This window comes from Panulirus ornatus, chromosome 58 (assembly GCF_036320965.1).
Source record: "Panulirus ornatus isolate Po-2019 chromosome 58, ASM3632096v1, whole genome shotgun sequence".
Lineage (NCBI taxonomy): Eukaryota > Metazoa > Arthropoda > Malacostraca > Decapoda > Palinuridae > Panulirus > Panulirus ornatus.
Genome location: NC_092281.1, coordinates 9333862 through 9354279, shown reverse-complemented (window position 1 = coordinate 9354279; position 20418 = coordinate 9333862). Strand labels below are relative to the sequence as shown.

General features: G+C 43.6%; 1 long non-coding RNA gene across 3 annotated transcripts in view; it reads right to left on the bottom strand.

Moving 5' to 3' along the window:
- Positions 1–20418, bottom strand: part of LOC139766925 (uncharacterized) — a 162316-nt gene that overhangs the window by 99500 nt on the left and 42398 nt on the right. Inside the window, exon 3 of one of the 3 annotated variants that reach the window (XR_011716964.1) lies at positions 16047–16360. The exons of 1 other annotated variant lie outside the window; for it this stretch is intronic. This is a non-coding gene — a long non-coding RNA (uncharacterized lncRNA). Of the gene's footprint in view, positions 1–16046; positions 16361–16448; positions 16774–20418 lie in introns of those variants that run through there. One more of the 3 variants, XR_011716965.1, reaches the window with a different exon arrangement.

The window sequence follows — 20418 nt, the reverse complement described above, 5'->3', positions numbered from 1 at the left end:
TTTAGGCCATCGAGACAGTGTGGGGCCGCGTCCCTCTACCCTCAGGCAGGAGACTGCGAGTCAGGGGCGTGGTATGACCTCTCTCCGAGAATTATGATGCTGGGAAATAATCATCTGTATATAATTCGTGAATTGGATAGCGTCGCTGAACGCGCCGCATTCAGATATACGGTACTGATGCATTGTAATTGGGGGATTGTGTATAGATAGATGATGCTGACGCACTATAAATGGAGGATGGTGTAGATAGATAGATAATGGTGATGCATCATGATTGTAGGATGGTGTGTAGATAGAAAATGCTGATGTATTATAATCGGAGGATCGTGGATAGATAGATAATGCTAATGAATCACAATTAAGGGGAATAATAGATGAATATTCAATGGTACATGGTACCTAGGGCATGATGACAGACCACTGAAATGAACAAGCGAATTCCTGCACAACATCAATATACCCAGGACTGGAGAGAGGAGGAGGAGGGGAAAGTCCACCACGAATGATAAAACCCACAGACAATTTATGTCAACATCGCACCAGCCACTTCCTCAAGATTCATGGAGTAATATATTTGCGTTCATTGCCACACACATCAGCCCTCTGTCCAGTTCAGTTGCATGTTTAACCCAGGCAATCTCCCACAGTCATGCTACTGGGAGGTGGGAGGGAGGCGGTTTATTTATGAAGGTGTTTGTCAAGGAAGATAGACTTTTCCGTGTTGGGATTTAGGAACGGTGTGTTGCTACTTGGATGCTGGCAATTAAGGGAAGTAATACATTTAAGCTGTAGACAGGAGAAACGTAGTCAACTTGGTGAAGTAAGGTATCCTGTATGACAACGTAAGACTTCACACACTGTTGTAAGCTCCCTCTCTCTCTCTCTCTCTGTTTTAATGTGTTCGGAGTATATGTTTAGAGAACAGAATTCATACAGGCCTTCCATAAAAGAAACTGGAACCATTGTAACAAGAGGCTTAAAGCATATCATTTTGTCACCAAAGAACAAAAAAACAACTACACAATGATTTATTTTCCCATCTACGGCGTCTTTTTTTTCTTTCTTTTTTTGTGTAGAAGAAAACAAATCATTCCTTGGAGGATATTATAACCGATGTAGGAATGATGGATGATATAAATCACCCGAGCCATTACGTGTTGGTAATACTACATGTCCGGGAGGAGAGTGGGGCCCACGGGTCGACACAACACCAGACCTGCTACGCTACGTAATGGTTCACGACTGAGTGACACTAAGACCTTCAGCATTATGGATCATGGCCTCCACCACCACAACCACACCACCAAGCTTCCACCACCACAACCACACCACCAAGCTTCCACCACCACAACACCACCACATCACTGACACCGGAGCCTCCTCCACCACACCCACTAGAGCAGGGTTGGGGAGACCATGTAGTGGTCGACAGCTGTGGTGTGAGGGGAACCCTTCTGGAGAGCTCGCTTGTTACCAGACTCATCTGACCATAAGTTATTGAGATCACTCAAGCTGATACCCTGGTTATAGAGAATTTAATTCTCAGGAATTTCTCCCTGCAGACTCCACGATTGAATATTCATGAGTACTGATATTTGAATATCTATTTTTCCCTTGCTTATTTGAAGAGCTTGCCTAAATGTATTTTGATGGACACAGGACTAAAATGTATAGAAAGCTTTGCCGATTGAATACATTTTGAACGTCTTTTAGTCAGTCATAGACACACAGACACACACACACACATATATATATTACTTCGGCTTTTCTGTTGTTATCCTCGCCATCTAGAAGATGACGGAATTGATAACGAGGATAATTAGCGTATATGAAGGATTTAGAATTTTCTCATATATATATATATGAGAATATATATGAATATATATAAATATATATATATGAGAAAATTCTAAATCCTTCATATACGCTAATTATCCTCGTTATCAATTCCGTCATCTTCTAGATGGCGAGGATAACAACAGAAAAGCCGAAGTAATGGACAAATTTCAGAAAACCAATATCCAATTACCGAACTCCCCGACTACATGTATATATATATATATATATATATATATATATATATATATATATATACATTTCTATCTACTCTTCTCTCGTTTTGAGATGAAGCTTATAACCATCTAGTGCGTTCATTTGGCTCGCTGCCTTCGTCTTGCTATTACTGGGTAAGATGATGGGATTGAGCGAGACGAGAAACGTACTCTGTTGAAAAGATTCTTTATGTGGGTTGAGGTGGTGTATAATTGTGTGGTCCTGAGTGACTATTTTTTTTGGGGGGGGTTGGGATTTTGTTTTGTTAATTTAGATGTTGAAATTACGCATAGCTTATCTGGGAAAGTGTAATGAAATGGTACATGTTATCTGGGTAAGTTTAATGAAAGTGACTAGGTCTGCTTAATAAACTTTTTGTTAAAGAAAATGATAAATCGGAAAGAGAGAGAGTGAACTGTAGGTTAAGCACATTTCTCAATTAGTATATATATATATATATAATTGATATAACAGAAAAGGGAGGATTATGATCTATGTCACATTATTCTCCAATGGAGGATTTGTTAACTTATTTACCAGTGAATCTGGACAAACAACCTCTTGCAGAAAACTTATGAAATGACACACACACACACACGCACACGCTCTTATGTAAGATGTTGGAGGGCATTATTCTTTGCTGACGAAAGTTTTGACAGTGATCTGGAAAGAGAGAAATCTGAACCCCTGTGAGCCTTTGAGTATCTGTTCATGGAGACAAACAGAAGTTTCGTGAATTTTTGAGCTAAAATTGTCCTAAATTTCCCTAAATCCGTTTGACATGGAAAAAATATGCTAATATAATCTCGAAATACATTACTTCATATTGGTGTATTTCTTTTAATCATATTTTATCAATTTATATGAACATTTATGCGACAAAAATTGTGTCTAGTTATACTAGAAAGTGATGTATAGAGGACAAGTTACTAGATGGAATGAAATGTTTGAAAGTTAAAGGGCTGAAAATGTTGAAAGTTAAAGGAATGAAAATGTTGAAAGTTAAAGGAATGAAAGTGGGTTTTCGTCAGGGTAAACGTGGGGGACAAATCAGTGTTGCTACAGACCTTGTTGCAGCTACACCTATTCCTGGACACCAGTTACTCGTGTTTCGAGTTGTGTATTCCTGACACGACTGTGACGGAGCTGGTAATTGACGGTCAACACGAACTGTCCAGTTCAGATTCGTGAGGACGGTAAAGTTCTACATGATATTTACATTATTATTTCCCCTATCTGTAGATATTCTTCGGTGCTCTCTCTCTCTCTCTCTCTCTCTCTCTCTCTCTCTCTCTCTCTCTCTCTCTAATCCCTATATCAATCCTCTGAATATAGTATCTCGAAAAGTGCATTTATCTTCGTGTATAGCACCCGCATTCAAACCCACTTATCTACGAAAATAATTTTTTCCCCCTTTATATCTACTCATCTATTTTTTTTTCAAACGTGATGATGCAGGAGGGGAGGATTATCATCTCCATTGTAGGCCCTCTTCCCACCCTGGTCTCGCCTCAGTTATTCCCAGGAATGGTTGATAGAAATGAATATCAACCTTTTCATTCTTATAAGTGTGGAGGACCTTGGATCACTCTGGATTCTTATAGAGCCATTAACGAGGTTTCCCCACACGTTCCTAAACCCGTGAAATCACAAGGAATTGGATTCTACTGTATTTCATATCCTGTTGATGGTGACGATCGTTCATAGAAGGAAGAGGGTTTGAACCTGCCTTCAGTAGACCATGATCTGAAGAGGGTTTGAACCTGCCTTCAGTAGACCGTGATCTGAATGAAGAGGGTTTGAACCTGCTTTCATTAAACAGTGATCGGAGGATTGAGTTACTATTACAAAGACGACGGAAAAGGATCTGGCATGCCAAGTAAACGTGAGAAAGAATGATTAAACTGAGGAGCAAGAACGTGGTATAATCAGTATATTTAAAGCAGAGTTGGAGACGTAAGGGCGAGTTTCTGGGAACCATAACGTTATAAGCAGTCATTGTTAAAGTGGTCTGGGTGTACAGTCTTTGGATACAACATTTAGATTACTTATCTTGTTCTCTTATACGCAAACGGGGAAATATTGGTATCTTATTTCCATATATTAACATATCAATTTTGGGAAATTCCTCTCATTTCGTTACGATAATCTATAATTCTTTATTGTGTCATGAGTCTGTCTTTTTGAATTATCAACACCTGTCGAGACTGTGAAGGAATTCTACAGTTATGATAAAAGTTTGAATCATTATGACTCAAGATATTTAAACCACACCTCTCTGCAGGTACCATGATCTTAATTAGCAGTACAATGGAACAGATATTAGCCAGCCAATCTGCGAATTTCCCAGGTAATGGGAAACCGATCTGCGAATTATTTGGTAATGGAAAACCGAATTGAGACTTTATTTACATAACGAGAAACCGATTTATAGATCAGTTATTAATGAAGATTACCGAGCATTTACCTCCCCAAGTATGGCTATCATCATTTATCATTTCTGTCTACAATGTAAACTGTAGGAGAAAAGGGAAGAATGTTTTGGCCTAACGCGTCATGCAGCTGCATGAATACCTTTCATTTCAGGCGCATGAGCATCGCGCCCTCCCCATGTCCAGGCTGACGGATTCGAAAATGAAAAACAGACAAATGTTAGTTGTTACATATTTTATGATGTAAAAAAAAAAGGAAATTCTATATGTAAGTATAAACATCTTCGTCTGATATGGGTGTCTCTGCTTGTGTGTACGTGTTCATTTCTTCGTGTCTCTAAGTTGCCTCAAAATATCAAAGATATATTCTTCCTATTGATAATCAAGTCTTCCTAGTCAGCGTCAAGTATACAGTTATTCTGAGACAAACTTCCGCTTGGAGCCATAAACAAGGGAATATTACTGCTCATTATCCTGGTGTATGCCCGTAAATTATGCATTATGAGGGTATAAATCACACACACAAACACACACTCACAATTTATGCAATATTTGGAGTACTTGAGTAATGAAACAATATGTAATGAGATTGCAAACACTGATAGAAAATGATCATCCCCATGAGAGCGACGTAACGACCCTTGACCACGACGTAACGCCCTGTGACCCCGATGGCATGGCCCTGGAGCACGACGTTACGACCCTTGAGGACGACGGCATGGCCCTTGGACACGACGTTGGGACCCTTGGCTGCGACATTACGACGCATAACCACTACTTTACGACCTTTAGGTACGACAGCATAATACTTCAGCTCGTTGGACAAGGGTTTGAGTACAGGGGTACGACTCCTTGAGCACGACTGTTGGACATGATGGTCTAACCGTTAAACGAAACCGACAGACGTACCGTCGAGTTAAGTAACAGGTCATATCCAATGAAGTAGAGCTTGTGAAAAACCGTAATTGCAATGGCCTTGAAAACAAATCATTGCATCACCTTGAAGTGTGGCTCTAAATCAACATACTTGACACTGAATAATGTTTATTGGGAATTCCTAAGCGGTAATGACATTAGCGGACATTAACTAATGTACCAGTGTGAATTATTACGTCATATATTCCCAGAGCCAATTGCTATCTAGTATTTGTAACAATGGATTCTGAAATATCACGGTAGTAAAGAACATTATGGTTTCTGTAATATTAAGTCTTTCTGATCTACAACACTACACCATCGTACTTATCAGGGAAAAAGGTTTGTTATGTAAAGTGCGCGATAGATTCTGACTTTGATCAAAGCATCTGTGGCAAGTCACGTTTTCATTACTGTTACCCACCAGCCTCTCTCTCTCTCTCTCTCTCTCTCTCTCTCTCTCTCTCTCTCTCATATCAACAATCACTACTCAGAAAATCTTAGGCAAACCCTCATCCAATTACCTCAGCTCCGTGTACACATAACCCACCCTGGCCGTGAGAAATAGCCAGGCGAGCGACAACCTCTGGTAGCAGAATAAAGGACGTCTCCTCTGTTACTTGACACGTTATCACCGACCCGGGCGTTAAGACGTCAATAAGATCTGCCTCGCTGAGGAGAATTCACACAAGGGCTGAGATTACCTCAAGAATTCCATTAACCCGAGCCATATCCCACAGCTTTCCAGGAACAGTTTTTCTTAATTTTCCAGGACGAGAAGAAAAATGGTTTTGTTGTACCCTCGCTCCTGCGTTCACGAATGGCGTTCTTTACGAAAGTGGGTTTTTTTTTTCCTTTTGTAGTATCACACACGAGGCGTTCGTGAGGAGACTGAACCGAGGGCAGTAGGGAGGTCAAGGCTGTGCTTCAGGGTAGCCATAGGAGGGCCACTGGTGCCACAGTGCCTAGCAGCAAGGAGGTCAAGGATGCACACTAGGGCAGCCCAAGGTGAGGTTTATGTCCTCCAATCATATTCCACTTTCCCATCTTTGCTTCATCTCCGTCATCCTCATTCTCCTTCAGTTTCCTAATTTCTTCTCGTGTTTCTGTTCCTCACATTCTATTTTTTTCCCTCCTTCCTCGCGACACCTTTTTTTACCCTCTTGCCTCTCCAGCCTCGTCACTGGTCCGGGGGACAGATGGTGGCTAGCCATCTGTGCTGGATGATGCCTTTTCCTCTGATATATTGCGGATATATGGCTGGACCCCTTGTGTGTGTGTCTGTGTGTTTGTCTGTGTGCGTGTAAAAAAATTATATATTCAGAGTGAAGTTTAATGTGATCATATATTTATACATAATCATATATGAAGATCCTCTTTATAGTACAATTCATACTTTTTGATTGGATTTTATGTTTATAATCTTTTAAGTCAGTTTTAAAAGTAGATGTTTATGTAACGAAATTAATTTGCTCGAGTCTTGTTTTCTTGTAAACGTGTGAGGATGCTAAAACATAGGGATGATGATGATGGGGGACATGGGGAAGTGTTTAAGGTACATGGACATTGGGAGGTAGTATATGTGATGCTAGAATATGGGGGAGACGTTGGAGGTACAAGAATATCTGAAAGTCTTATGGGGTATGGGAATATGAGAAGTCCTTAGGGGTACGAGACTATGGAAAAGCCTCTGGGAGTATAGAAGTAAAAGGAAATGTCACTAGTGCTGCAGGAATATGGGGATGTACGTTTGGGGTTACAATGATATGGGGATATTACATTACAGTCACGACCTTCTCTCTTCATTCCCTTAATTTTTTCTCTATTGTTTCTATCCTCATCATCCTCCATCCTCATAATTCTCCAACCTCATAATGTTCCAGCCAGCCCGACGCACAGCCCCTCGCTCCAGCCATTCTAAGCAACTCAGGCAAGGCTCTCCCACTAACAACAGCAACTCTCTTCCCCTTTACTCTCTTTTTCATCGTGCTTTTGTAAGACCCCGATCTTGCCTTCCTCTTTACCTCTCTCTCCCTCTCTCTCTCTCTCTCTCTCTCTCTCTCTCTCTCTCTCTCTCTCTCTCTCTCTCTCTCTCAAGCAACTCTACTCATTTCGCAGGGGAGAAGCCAACCTTCACCTTTAGCCCCAGTCCTTTTTTTTTGCATTCGCCTATCACATGTATCATTTGCATCGCCATTCCTTCCTCCATCTCCCTCCAACACTAACCTCTCCCATTCCCCCGGAAACAAAAAAGCCTCATTCCTCCAACCCCTTCAAAAAAATACAAAAATGCTTCAGCATCCAACTTTTCCCTCTGCAAGGCCCCCTCACACGAGGGACAAAACCCCGGAGTTTTCCTGCCATTTACCTGGATCCTGCATCACCTTGATCCTCGTAGATCCTCAGCTTCGTCGTCCTCAGCCTTCGTCTTCCACCAGCCAACATAGTCTCATTACCTCCAGGCTGCGAGGGAGGCCTCCTATCATTACTGGATTGGTAGTGGGTTCCCTCGTCCAGCTGGACTGTCATAGTTTCCCTTTCAACACGACGGCACTACCCTTAAACACTGCGGTATGACCCTTGAACAACGCGGTGCGACCCTTGAATACGACGGTGCGACCCTTGAACACGGCGGCACGACCCTTGAATACGACGGCACGACCCTTGATTTTGGGATGGGCGTTGGCTTTTGTCAACCGGCCCTTAAGGATGGATTGAGCTCAAAGGTCAGAAAGATTATTTCCAAGGGTCGTCCTGTCTTGCTTAAAGGATAAATATTGTCTCACTCAAGGACTCGCATCTTTGTGTTCAAGTGCCATATCATCACGTCAAAGTTTCGCAGCGTCTTTTCCCAAAGGAAGTACCATTATGTTTAAGGGCCCATGAATCTTATCGTCGGGCCCAAGGGTCGTACCGCCGTGCTGAAGGATAGTACTATCGTGCACAAGGATCGTACCTTCGTGCTCAAGAGTCGACCCATCGAGCTCAAGGACATAACACTAGACTGTGGGTGATGGAACTCTTCCATCATGCCGTCTTCCATAATTTCAGCGATCTCTTCATCTCGTCGAACTCTTTATCCTATTCACTTCTCCGTCCTCTTCTACCTCTCTCCCTTACTCCTCTCTTATTTCAACTCTCCTTCCATCACGTTCGCATTTCCTCTCTCTCACGTCTTTTTGCACTCCACCCTCTTGCCTTCTTCCAGTCCCCTCATTATTTACGTTCTGCTTTTCTTGTCTTCCCCTTCCCTTCTGACCAGGTCCACCTTCTTCCCTCACCTTCCTTCCTTCCTCAGTGGTTCTGGGGACAACTGGTGGCGAGCCAACTGGTGCTAGTTGATGGGTGTCGCCTTCGATCGGTCCAAATTGTTGATGAAATCTGGAAGATGTACGAGGGACCTTGTGTGTGTGCGAGAGAGAGAGAGAGAGAGAGAGAGAGAGGCTTTTGCTTGTGTGGTCATTTCCATTCCTTTGAACCGCTTTCAGTACCAACTTACAAAGCCGAGTGTCATTTGATAAGCGTACGATGTGTCAGTAAAATGATAAACACTCACATCTTGAACTACTTGTCTATAAGCAAAAACATCTTTTTGATGATGTTAGTCTGCCTTGAATCGTGTACGTCAGTGGTTTACAACATTATATCTTTCCTTTCTTAGTCTTTTGTTGCTGTCGAGTGGTGAGATCTGGTAATGGAAGGCAGAAGATTTAACTACAACCTTGACCTTCTCAACTCGTTTTTCCGCTCTTCTTCACCGTCCACACCAATGACTTTCCTTCGCCATCATTTCATCATCTTCTAAGAGGCAATTTTACCTTCGTGAAGCCATCCCGAGTAATCCTGTGGATGTCTTTATCACACTCAGGGTCGCCCCAGCCTTCCCCACACATCTCCATCACACTCTCAGACGCTGTCACTCGGTAAGCGGTTGTCCGTCTCATGGCATAATCTCGTCGTAGGTACTCGTAGGTAGGTATGTACTCGTATGTAGGTAGGTAGGTAGGTAGACAATTGTTTTTCTACTCCTATCTCCGAGTTTTCTTTCGAAATTTTCTTCTTTCTCTTCATATTCTTTCACTATAGCAGTAGCTTTCTCCCATGCAACACTCACACGCAATATCCATCAAGCATCTCCCGAACTTAGCTAGAGTTACCTCAACTCACACTAATATCTCCGAACCATATCAACCAAGGTATCCTCCTCCCTCAAAAACCTATAGATATGCTACAGCATCTTCCCTCCCTTAGATCCCCATATCGCCTTCTTCCATCTTACATGCCAGGCTTCCGTTATCCCTCAAAAGCCTATACATCAAAACCCACATCTCCAGCATCTTACATCCATTATATACACTAAGAACATATCCTCCCTCAAAGGACTAATATATTCTTCAGAACATTTTCCTTCCTCAAGAGCCATAATTCCTTGCACTCTTTCTCCCTTACTGTATACACCAAGATCAAAACCCATCCCTCACCCCAGGGAGGTCAACCACCTTGTCCTCACATCTCTATCCTCACGAGCTGTCTTAAGCTGGTAGACTCCCAGTGGCTCAGGGATCTTTATCTATGGACGGGAGAGAGAGAGAGAGAGAGAGAGAGAGAGAGAGAGAAAAAGAGAGAAAGAGAGAATCTTCCTTCATCTCCGCATTTCTTTACGTTGCCTTAGTGGGATACAGCCAGGTGTGTGTGACTGCTTTTTATTTTTGCCTTCCATTTTCTCCCCCTTTCACTCTTCTTGGTCAGCCCCTCCCTGTATCCTCGCTTTTTAATACCACGTCTATCTTTGATATTTACGTCACATTCTCTCTCTCTCTCTCTCTCTCTCTCTCTCTCTCTCTCTCTCTCTCCGTTGCTCTTCCCCATTTTACCTCCCCATAACTAACACTCCCATTACTCTAATGACACTCGCCTCCTCCTCCTCCTCTCCTGCCCATCACACTCCTAATGCCTCTCTGTCCCCGCCACCGCCTCGCCTCCCCATTCCAATCTCACCCACCCACTCTCCCCTCTCTCACCTTCCTCACCTATCCCCTCCCTCACCTCTCCCCTCAGGCCACCATGGCAACTGCTGGTGACGAACCATCACCAGGGGTGAGTCACTAGCAACAACAGTCACAAACTGATCCACATTGGTGACGAAAATGTAGATATGTGTATGTAGGGTGTGTGTGTGTGTGTGTAGGGTGTGTGTGGGGAGGTTTTGAAATGACACACTACCCGGGGACACACTCTTGAAGTGAAGGACGTCTGCCCTAATGTTCTAACAGCGTTTGTCTTTCTTTACCTTTATCTACATCTCCAGCAAGACCACTCGGGTTAGCGAAGCCTCGCCGAAAAATTCTTAAAGTCTTGCTTACTTGCTGACGAACTTTTCTTAGGATAGGATTAGTTTCTTCTTATGTATTCCTGAAATTAATTCAGATCTCTTACCTCTGATGAGTATAAATGGACTTTCAAAAACCTTGCATACTACGTTAATCATTGGGATCAAAACAATCAACTCTTAGTAATCAACTCACAAAGGTATCAGTTTCATATGGTGGTTCGACTCAGGGCTCATTCGTGGCATCAAAGTGTTCATTCCACGAGTTGATCTCGCATATCAGTCACGTTGAAGTACTCTTAATATCCACTGCATTTGACTTCATTGTCAACCCAGACAACATTATTTATGACCTACAACTGCCACCAGTGTTCGAAACACTGATGAAACTCTTCCACAAATGATATACCTCAAATATTCCGAGACCGTGTCTCTCATGAGAGTTGATCTTCTTGGAAAAGTGTTTGTATATTTCGTATCGTTTCCTTAGTGGTTTGCCTCACTTACCTAAGATATATATATATATATATATATATATATATATATATATATATATATATATATATTTTTCCAAAAGAAAAAATAGAGAAGGGGGCCAGGTGAGGATATTCCCTTAGAGGCCCAGTCCTCTGTTCTTAACGCTACCTTGCTAACGCGGGAAATGGCGAAGTTTGAAAATATATATATATATAAGGATACGAAGGAAAGATTAGGGGTAAACGGAACTAGCAAAGGTTATTACTTTCCTAACCTCATACATTTGTTATCGTAAACTGAATTGCCTTCGTGGTAACTAATTTCCTCTCCTCATTTTCTTTACCGCTGAAAATGCAATATTCTTTTTCTCTCTCTTGACGTTGTAGCCATCATATGTCATCTTGTGCCTGTGTCTTTCTCCATCGCTTATCTCTAGCGCTTCACTAAGGACGAAAAATCTGTCATTGTGCGTCTATCCTTTCACATTTGTCTACCCAAAAGTGTGGAATCGTCGTCTCGTGTTCTCCCATCTTCCATAACGTGAAAGCTTCTTGTCTCTTTCATATAGATACAGTAACAGTGCCTCGCAGTTCCAACGGGTATGTCACGTGAAATAGAAATGAGTAAGGGTCCGACATCTCACACTCTAGAGACATCTCTTTTCTATCGAACTTTTCCTTCTCTCTCTCTCTCTCTCTCTCTCTCTCTCTCTCTCTCTCTCTCTCTCTCTCTCTCTCTCTCTCTCTCTCTCTCGCAGCTACACACACCGTCAGTATACAGGGGACATTCGTTCATTGCGCCTGCACATGTCTTACCTCGTTGTTATTCCCCATGTCACATCCCTTGTCCCCACCCCATGCACTACTATTCTCATCTATATCCCCCATTAGTCCCAAAATACATCATCCTCCTCCATCCTCTATTTCTATCCCTCTAGCAACTATCATTCACACTACCTTCTCTCTCCATCTGCCAATTCCTCAACTACCTTTGCTCTCCCACCATCCATACCTCACAAACAACCAAGCCTTTTCCAATCTCCAAGCCCTTCTGTATCCATCCCTCCTCTAGTACTAGTACCAGTCATCACCCGTCATTCTATTATCACCCCTACATCACTCTTACTTTACATCTCTATCATCTCTCCCTCACCCTTCCTTTCCTCCCTCCTCCTCCACCCGATGTAACATACCAGCCATGCCTTCGTATGTAAACCAGGAGCATATCCAGGTCGGCGGTTTAACTCGCCTGCTAACACACAGGAGGTTAAAGGTCAGATCTCTTGTAACCCCCTAAGCTAAGGCCAACACTCTGGTGGCAGAAGATAAGCTCCCAGCCAATCAGCTTAACCCATCTCAAACAGAACAAGCTGGAAATCTCCCACCAGTCGTTTAAGCACCAATGACCCAATCTAATACTTGAATAACCTCTCTTTAATGGAGGAAGAGTAACGCAAAATCCTCAAGTTTAAAAGAGTGAAGAATAACACACCTCCACCAGCACCATTTACACCGGCACTCAGGAAATAAGTCCAGTCGAGACAGAGGAAGCAAACACCAAGATCTCAGACTACCGCCGCGATCTATCCCAGTTTAAGACAATGTCTACACTGTCGCATATGAACGTCTGCTATATATGCCCGTTGGTGTTATAAAGAATTTCAGTCATCTATTTATTTTCTATGGCCTCCCCTTCTCTGAATCACCCATAAAATCGTGGGGCTTTATAGAGTGTCTCCTTCATGACGCAAAAATACTCGCAGATTAAACGAGGAACAACGCGTGTGAATCTAATCCCTTCAGGCAGGGTACAAGGCGACCTCGCTTTGAGGATCAGTGCAGCGATCTGAGTGTGACTTAGAGATGGATGTGGTGCGACTGTCAGTAGAAACTGGAGGGTTATGATATCACAAAATGTCCAGGTACTCGAACACTCCTAACTCCCTGATGTTCCTCCTCCTGCAGTCGCCCCAGTATTACATATACTCCTCCCTGCCTCCCAACCTCATCCCCATCCTCCTCTCCCTCCAACACACACATCTCCAACAGCTCCCCTCTCTCCACTTGTAATGTCTCCCAACTCTCGTCCTGTCCTCACTACCTCAGCTCGACTACCCACAGGTAACATTCAGGTCTCTATCAGACAGTTGTAGTGAGAGGGATGACTTTCCTCCATCTTGTCTCCTTTCCTATCCCGATCCCAACCATCCTCTTCTTCCCCATCACTCTCATCACTTATTCCCCCTCACGTCCAGCAACATTCTAGCCACAAGTGAAGCTCTCCAGCCGTTCAGACGCACTTAAATTGTCATTCCGTGGGAGAGAGATCCAGCCAGACTCCTGTCACATGTAATGACTTATTCCTCGTCTCCATTATGTACAGAGAGCGAAAGTAAATCTATTTAGAAACCACTGATGAGATTTTGAAATACAAATTCAAACGTTTGGTAGGTTGTCAAGACGATACGATAAGTTACAGTATGTCATTTCAGGGTTTATTGATAATTTCCTATTAATGTTTCAGATTTGGTATGTTTCTATGTCGTCGAAGATTTCGGGAATTCCTTTTTCCTGCTCTCTCTCTCTCTCTCTCTCTCTCTCTCTCTCTCTCTCTCTCTCTCTCTCTCTCTATTTACCTATCGCTCCGCCGGTTCTTCTCCTTCCTTGCTCCTATCTTCCGCTCACCCACATTGACACCCCCCCTCCACCAACGATGCTGACGAAGGCCTGGCCTCCAGTAGGGAGACGTGATACACACCACCCCAGACTCTGCAGCGATATAAGGCCACCGAGAGAATGTGGGGCCGCTTCTTCCCGCCTTCAGGAAGGAGGTCAAGGGAGGTATATCCACATATCAGATATTCCTCCTGGCCACCTCTCCTCAAAAAGAGGGGGTCGGGGAAGTATTTCTCCATGATATATACATATTTTCGCGGTCCAACTGAGGGATAAGAAAAGACGATGCACTGTACATTGTGTGGATATAGGTATTGATGAAATCATTCTTGTCTTTTTTTTTTTTTCTTTACTCAATTTCAGGAAGTGGAGAGATGGTTTCCCTCCAAAATTTTCAATTGTACTTATATAAGCGAATCTTAACAAATCATGAAAGTTAGTTGTATATGAGAGCGAGTGTAAGGAAGATAGATAAGTAGATAGAGGGATAGATAGATGTAGAGGTAGAGATAGAGAAATGTGTGTGTATAGAATACACACAATTGTCGTCCATAATGAACAAAAGCATTTCCCTCAATGAGGAGCAGGGAGTCCTGGAGGCGATAAAGGTGAGAACAGTCCCTCCCTCCGATCCTGTGGCATAACAGACACGACCCTCTGGTACTCTGTAATGTTATGACATTTCCCTAGAGGCATCAGAGCACCTCTCTCACCCATTACCTGCTGGGGCTGAGGAGGTCAATATCTTATGAAAATATCCGGTACACTCGCGTTCGTAATAACCTTGACTCTAATAACATTCCGGTAAACCTAAAGAAACTTCACGTTTCAAGTATCAGTCTCTCTGAACCGCTTGGGTACGAGGGTACGACTCCAGGACTCATAGTGGTATGACTCTGGTACAACACAGGACGACGACCCTCGGGCACGACGCCATAAGCTCGATCATACGATTCCCGGTGGACGATGGTACGACCTTTGAACAGGACGGTGCAAGCCTTGGGGGACGACGGCGCGACTCCTGAGAACGATTGTACGACTATTGAGGACGACAGTGTAGCCTCTTTGAAGGACGTCGGTGCGACCCTCTTTGAAAAGAACGTCGGTACGACCTTATAAGACGACCTTACGACCCTGGAACATGATGAAACCAGTGGCATTGTTCTGATCTTGCGTCCATATGAGAAAATCTGATTACCACTTTTCCCGACACTTTAACACTTTTAAACAGCTGACTTATGATAATTGTGCATCAGTTGAAGAAAAAAAAAAACCTTGGAAACTATCGCCTCTCCTTTCCCCTTATTTCCTCCTCTTGTTCCCTCAAAAGCTATGATAGCAATAGAAAGACTCCTCCTCATCCGCCAGAGGGGCTGGAAAAATGAGACATATTCACCTGCAAGATAGCGTTGTGTTGGAAGACAGTCAAGTGCAATTCAGTGAAGTGTTTTGTAACTGTTGTGTTGTGTATTTCCCTCCTTTACAATGTAGTGGTGCTTTGTGTAATGGAGTGTGAAGTGGGGTAGCCAAAGGGATTTGACAAAGGCAACCATTATTTTGTGGATAACACTTGAAGTTCTCTTTTCTCCCCATCGGCTGCGTTGTCTGGGAGGAATGAAAAGAGTTATAATGATGGTGTATAGTGGTCTGTGGAAGACCCTGTTGTTGTTGTTCCCTGCTGGAGTGAGGTAAGGGTCGACGAGGGAGGGAGGGAGAGAGAGAGAGAGAGAGAGAGAGACCTGTTGCCAAGTGCAATTTTTTTTTTTTTGTCGGGGATGAAATGGAGAAGGGAGTTAATCTCTTTCTGCCATATTCTCTCTCTCTCTCTCTCTCTCTCTCTCTCTCTCTCTCTCTCTCTCTCTCTCTCTCTCTCTCTCTCTCCTGTACAGCAGTATATGAAGATACCTCTTTGTCTCATCCCTCTTTTTTCCCTCCTCGTTCACCCTAAGAATAATTGTGATAAAATACTGTATAATTTGGTTCATCATCAAAGAAAATAGGAGATCGTTTACGGCATTTTCTTATTAGACATTAAATATATGTAGCATACAAAATTGTTTCATCTGAAACACTGTAACACTAAAATTGCTTCCCCTAAAACCCTGTAGCTTAGAAAACAAAATCACTTCCCCTGAAACCTCATGAAATACACAAACTTTTCCTGTAACCTACAAAAATTGCGTCCTTGAAAACCCTTGACATACAAAAATTACTTCCCCTGAAACCCTGTAACATACAAAAATTGCTTCCCCTGAGGCCCTTGTTCAGGAAAAATGTAGAGGGAAATTATCTGACATGTGGTGGAAATGCTCTTCCTGACCTCTGTCTTTTCTTGAGGGTAGAGGGACGCGGCCCCACACTGTCTCGATGGCTTAAATTGTTGCTGCAGTGTGTGAGGTGGTGTGTATCACGTCTCACTCCCGCACGCCAGGCCTTCGTCAGCAGGAGTGGTGGGTGTTAGTGTGGGCGTGAGACGAAGACTGGCGAAGGACGGAGGAGAATTTATATATATATATATATATATATATATATATATATATATATATATATATATATATATATATATATATATATATACAGACAAATGAATAGGCAGAGAGAGAGAGAGAGAGAGAGAGAGAGAGAGATCCCCAAATTCAATAAGAGCCATCTATACCACATTTGAGACATCATTCATGAGGAAGTATCGATCCACCATGAAGTTGTACCGTGTCGTCTTTACAACCAGCATGATGTCTTTGCATCCTATGATTTCAGCAGAAGTTCCCTAATTGCCCCAACGTTTGCGACAGATGTTAGCGTCCCTCTTATGCACAGTCTGTGAAATGCTTCCGGCACATTGGAAGGAGGAAGATATAGCCACTGCGTCTGGATGGAGACTGGACATGTCATCCTGGAATGATAACTCGGTGCGTCAGAACAGATGGAGAGGTTCATTTGTGGCTGCGATATTGTACGTATATGTGGAGGAATGAGCGAGGAAGGGAAGGAGGAGGAGGAGGAGGAGGACTGGGATAGGAATGAGAGAGAGACCTAGTTTAAGAAAGGTCCTTTCCCTCATTCCATTCGGGGGTTAGTGAGGCTGAGTTGGGTACTGTGGGCAAGAAGGGAGTTTGCAGGTATCAGTGGGGGAGATGTTGGTGTTGGAGGGAGGTAGGAGAGGGGGGGGGGGGTGATCTTGGACGTGGGGAGAATCATATGCAATACTGTGGGTTACAGTTCTGGTTTTATGTAACCAGGTGATAAGGAAGCCAGTCTGAGCTCTGACCTGTTTGTAATACCGTCCTCCTGACTATAGCTGGACGTCACAACAAACGTCTATATCAACAGTCGGATCACTACATTTATTTTTGATCAGGGAATGCCTTACGTTAGCACGTTATGAACTCTGCACCCTACTTGAAAGGATTATATTCCCACGCATTTTCATTTTCTAATCTGCATTTTTTTTCCACCCTTTAAGTCGCCACAGAAATTACCGACACAGAAACTCTCTATAACGCCAACGAACATAGAAGGAATGCAACATATACAACACCGGTGACATAGTCTTAGGCAATAATGTAGATTCACATAATGCCCTTAAGACTTTGCGTTTCCTCTCTCTCTCTCTCTCGACTGGACTAGTTTCCTTAATACCAACATCAATGGCGCTGCACAAAGTGTGTCATTTCTCACAAATTGTACTGAGGAAATATTCTGCGCGTCCTTCTCTGCTTGCATCCAGAGAGAGAGAGAGAGAGAGAGAGAGAGAGAGAGAGAGAGAGAGAGAGAGAGAGAGGTTATTCAGTACTAGATTAGGTCAATGGTGCTTAACTGGTAGGAGATCTTCACTCCCCCCTGTTTTTGGGGGGAGGGGGGAGGGCTAAGCTGATTGGCTGTGAAGCTTATCTTTTCCTTTTGGCACTTTGGCCTTAGGGAGGAACATTGGCTCTGATCTTTTGCTTTCAGTGTGTCAGCTGGTGAGTTAAGCTGCTAGCAAGCCCGGATATGTTCCTCGTTTACGTAGGAAGGGATGACTGGCTGGCGCGTTACACTGGGGTGCTGAAGGAAGGAGAGAAGGTCCTAGGTAGGCTGACGGTAGGATGATAGAATTGTGGACGAAGGGTGATGTAATGGTGATTGGAGAGTGAAGGAAGAGTGGTATAATTGTGATAGGAGAGTGAAGAAAGGGTGATATAATGGTGATAGGAGTGAAGGAATGGTGACGAATGCTATTGGTTCCATGGTGAGGGAAGGATGCTAAGGAATGGGTGTTGGAAAGGAGTAGTTGTTGAGGGAGTTGTATCGGTAATAGGAAAGCAAAAGTGGAGGAGGATTTTGCAGGATAGAACGAGGTGTGTGAGGGAGGATAAGGGGTGTTGGAGATATAAGAATGGGCGGGAAGAGGAGCAGGGGACCGTGGCGGGGTATATGGGAGATGGAGCGAGAATTATATGTTCTAGATAGTGGATGATAAAAGGAAGGAAGAGCAGCGGTTCCTCATCGTTTGGATTATCTATTATATGATGTGGGAATAATGGGTTTATGAGGTGGAGATAGCGGGTGCACGGTTAGGGATAATAGGCCCATGGGCTGAGAATAATGGGTGTATAGGGTGGGGTAATGAGTACATGGGGATGAGCAATGGGTGTGTGAGTGAGGATAGTCGATACTTGATGGAAATACGTGTGCTTGTGGGTGTAGAGAACTAGGAATGATTAATGTGTGGCGATAATGGATGCATGTAGTGAGGTCACGAGTGTGTGGGTGAAGAATAATGGGTGTATAGGGTAGGAATAATACGTGTATGGTGTAGGAATAATACGTGTATGGTGTAGGACTAATACGTGTATGGTGTAGGACTAATACGTGTATGGTGTAGGACTAATACGTGTATGGTGTAGGAATAATGGTGTATGGGGGTAGGAATAATGGTTGTATTAGTCAAGTATGATAACGAGGGTTGGGAGCGATAGTGAGGTCTAGCAAGCCATTTGTGGCTCAGCCTGAGAGTCTGCATGATGGTCGTGTATGTCGGCCAGTGAGAGTGAGGTGAGCAGGGAAGGGAGGAGGAGAGAGTATCAGAGAGAATAGGTGTGGTGAAGGGGAGGATAAATGGACGAGAGAGAGAGAGAGAGAGAGAGAGAGAGAGAGAGAGAGAGAGAGAGAGAGAGAGAGAGAGAGAGATGACGCGGGCATTAAAGAGGGACATGCCCCATTAAAGAGAGAGACGTCACAAGGAAAAGTAGAATTAGAAGGGCGTAAGGGAGGAAAAAATAAAGAGGGAAAGATGGAACGGCAAAAGTGGTAGTAAATGATACGAGGATCAATACACATACACACACACCTTCGTGGTGTAGTGGTTAGCGTTACTGACCATGATGATTCTTAGGCGTGGCAGTCGGCCTACACCCAACCCTTGTGTTCATCCTCCCATCGATACACCGCGATAAAAGGGTACTTGGTTTAGGCTGGGATACGTGTGTGTGTGTGTGTGTGTGTGTGCTACACATTGGAGTTAAGACAGTATCAAATACAAGGTTACGAGACGGAGCAACGCGAAAGGAGTTAAAATTCTTTCCCCTTAACACACAAATAGTAACCACAAACACTCACGCATCTCTACCTGGCAGTATCTCTACAACGAAGGCTCGCCAGTTAAGAACTGTAGGAGGAAGGGAAGATCGCTCTCTCCCCTCAGTCTTTAGGTAAAGCCCACCCTTGTCTGACCAGGAAACTGCTAGCTTAAGGCTGCTCCTGTAGGAGGGAGAGGCATGGACGATGCGGCAGAACCCATGGGAGAACGATAGATTCTGGCCAGGGTGTATATCACGAAGGGTGGAAGAATGCTGATGTTGTGGGTGTTGAAGAGAGGGAAGACTTTGAGGATATAGGTGTGGAAGGGAGAAGGGCGTTGGAGATACAGGTTTATAGGGGTTAAGGTGTTGAAGCATAGCGAGTTTTGATAAAGGAAGGGTGTTGAAGAATAGATGCTTTTGAGGGTGGAAAGGGGTTCAAGATCAAAGGTTTTTGAGGGAAGAAAGGGATTGAAGCTTTAAAGTTTTTGAGGAAGTAGAAATGTTGAACAATAATGGCTTTTGAGGGAGAGAGGAGAGGAGTGTGGTGGGTAATGCTTGGGTATTAAATGTTTTTGTGGATTAGAGATAATGGCATGAGTTGTGTGGTTTGTCTGGCTCTGGTCGAGAGAGGTCTAGGATGTTAATGGTTGTTGGAAAGTGAGTGTGGGAGCCGTGTGTGTGTGTGCGCGCGCGCGCGCGCGAGAGAGAGAGAGAGAGAGAGAGAGAGAGAGAGAGAGAAGAGAGAGAGAGAGAGAGAGAGCTTTTTCTGTAGTGAGAGTTATCAGGAGAGGTGGTGGAGAAGAGGAAAAAATAATAAGGGAAAGAAATACTGCAAAGAGTTGTAGAGGGGTAAACGAATACCTACGAACACCTACTTACTTACCTACATACGAGTACATACCTACCTACGAGTACCTACGACGAGATTGTGCCACGAGGCAGACAACCGCTTACCGAGTGACAGCGTCTGAGAGTGT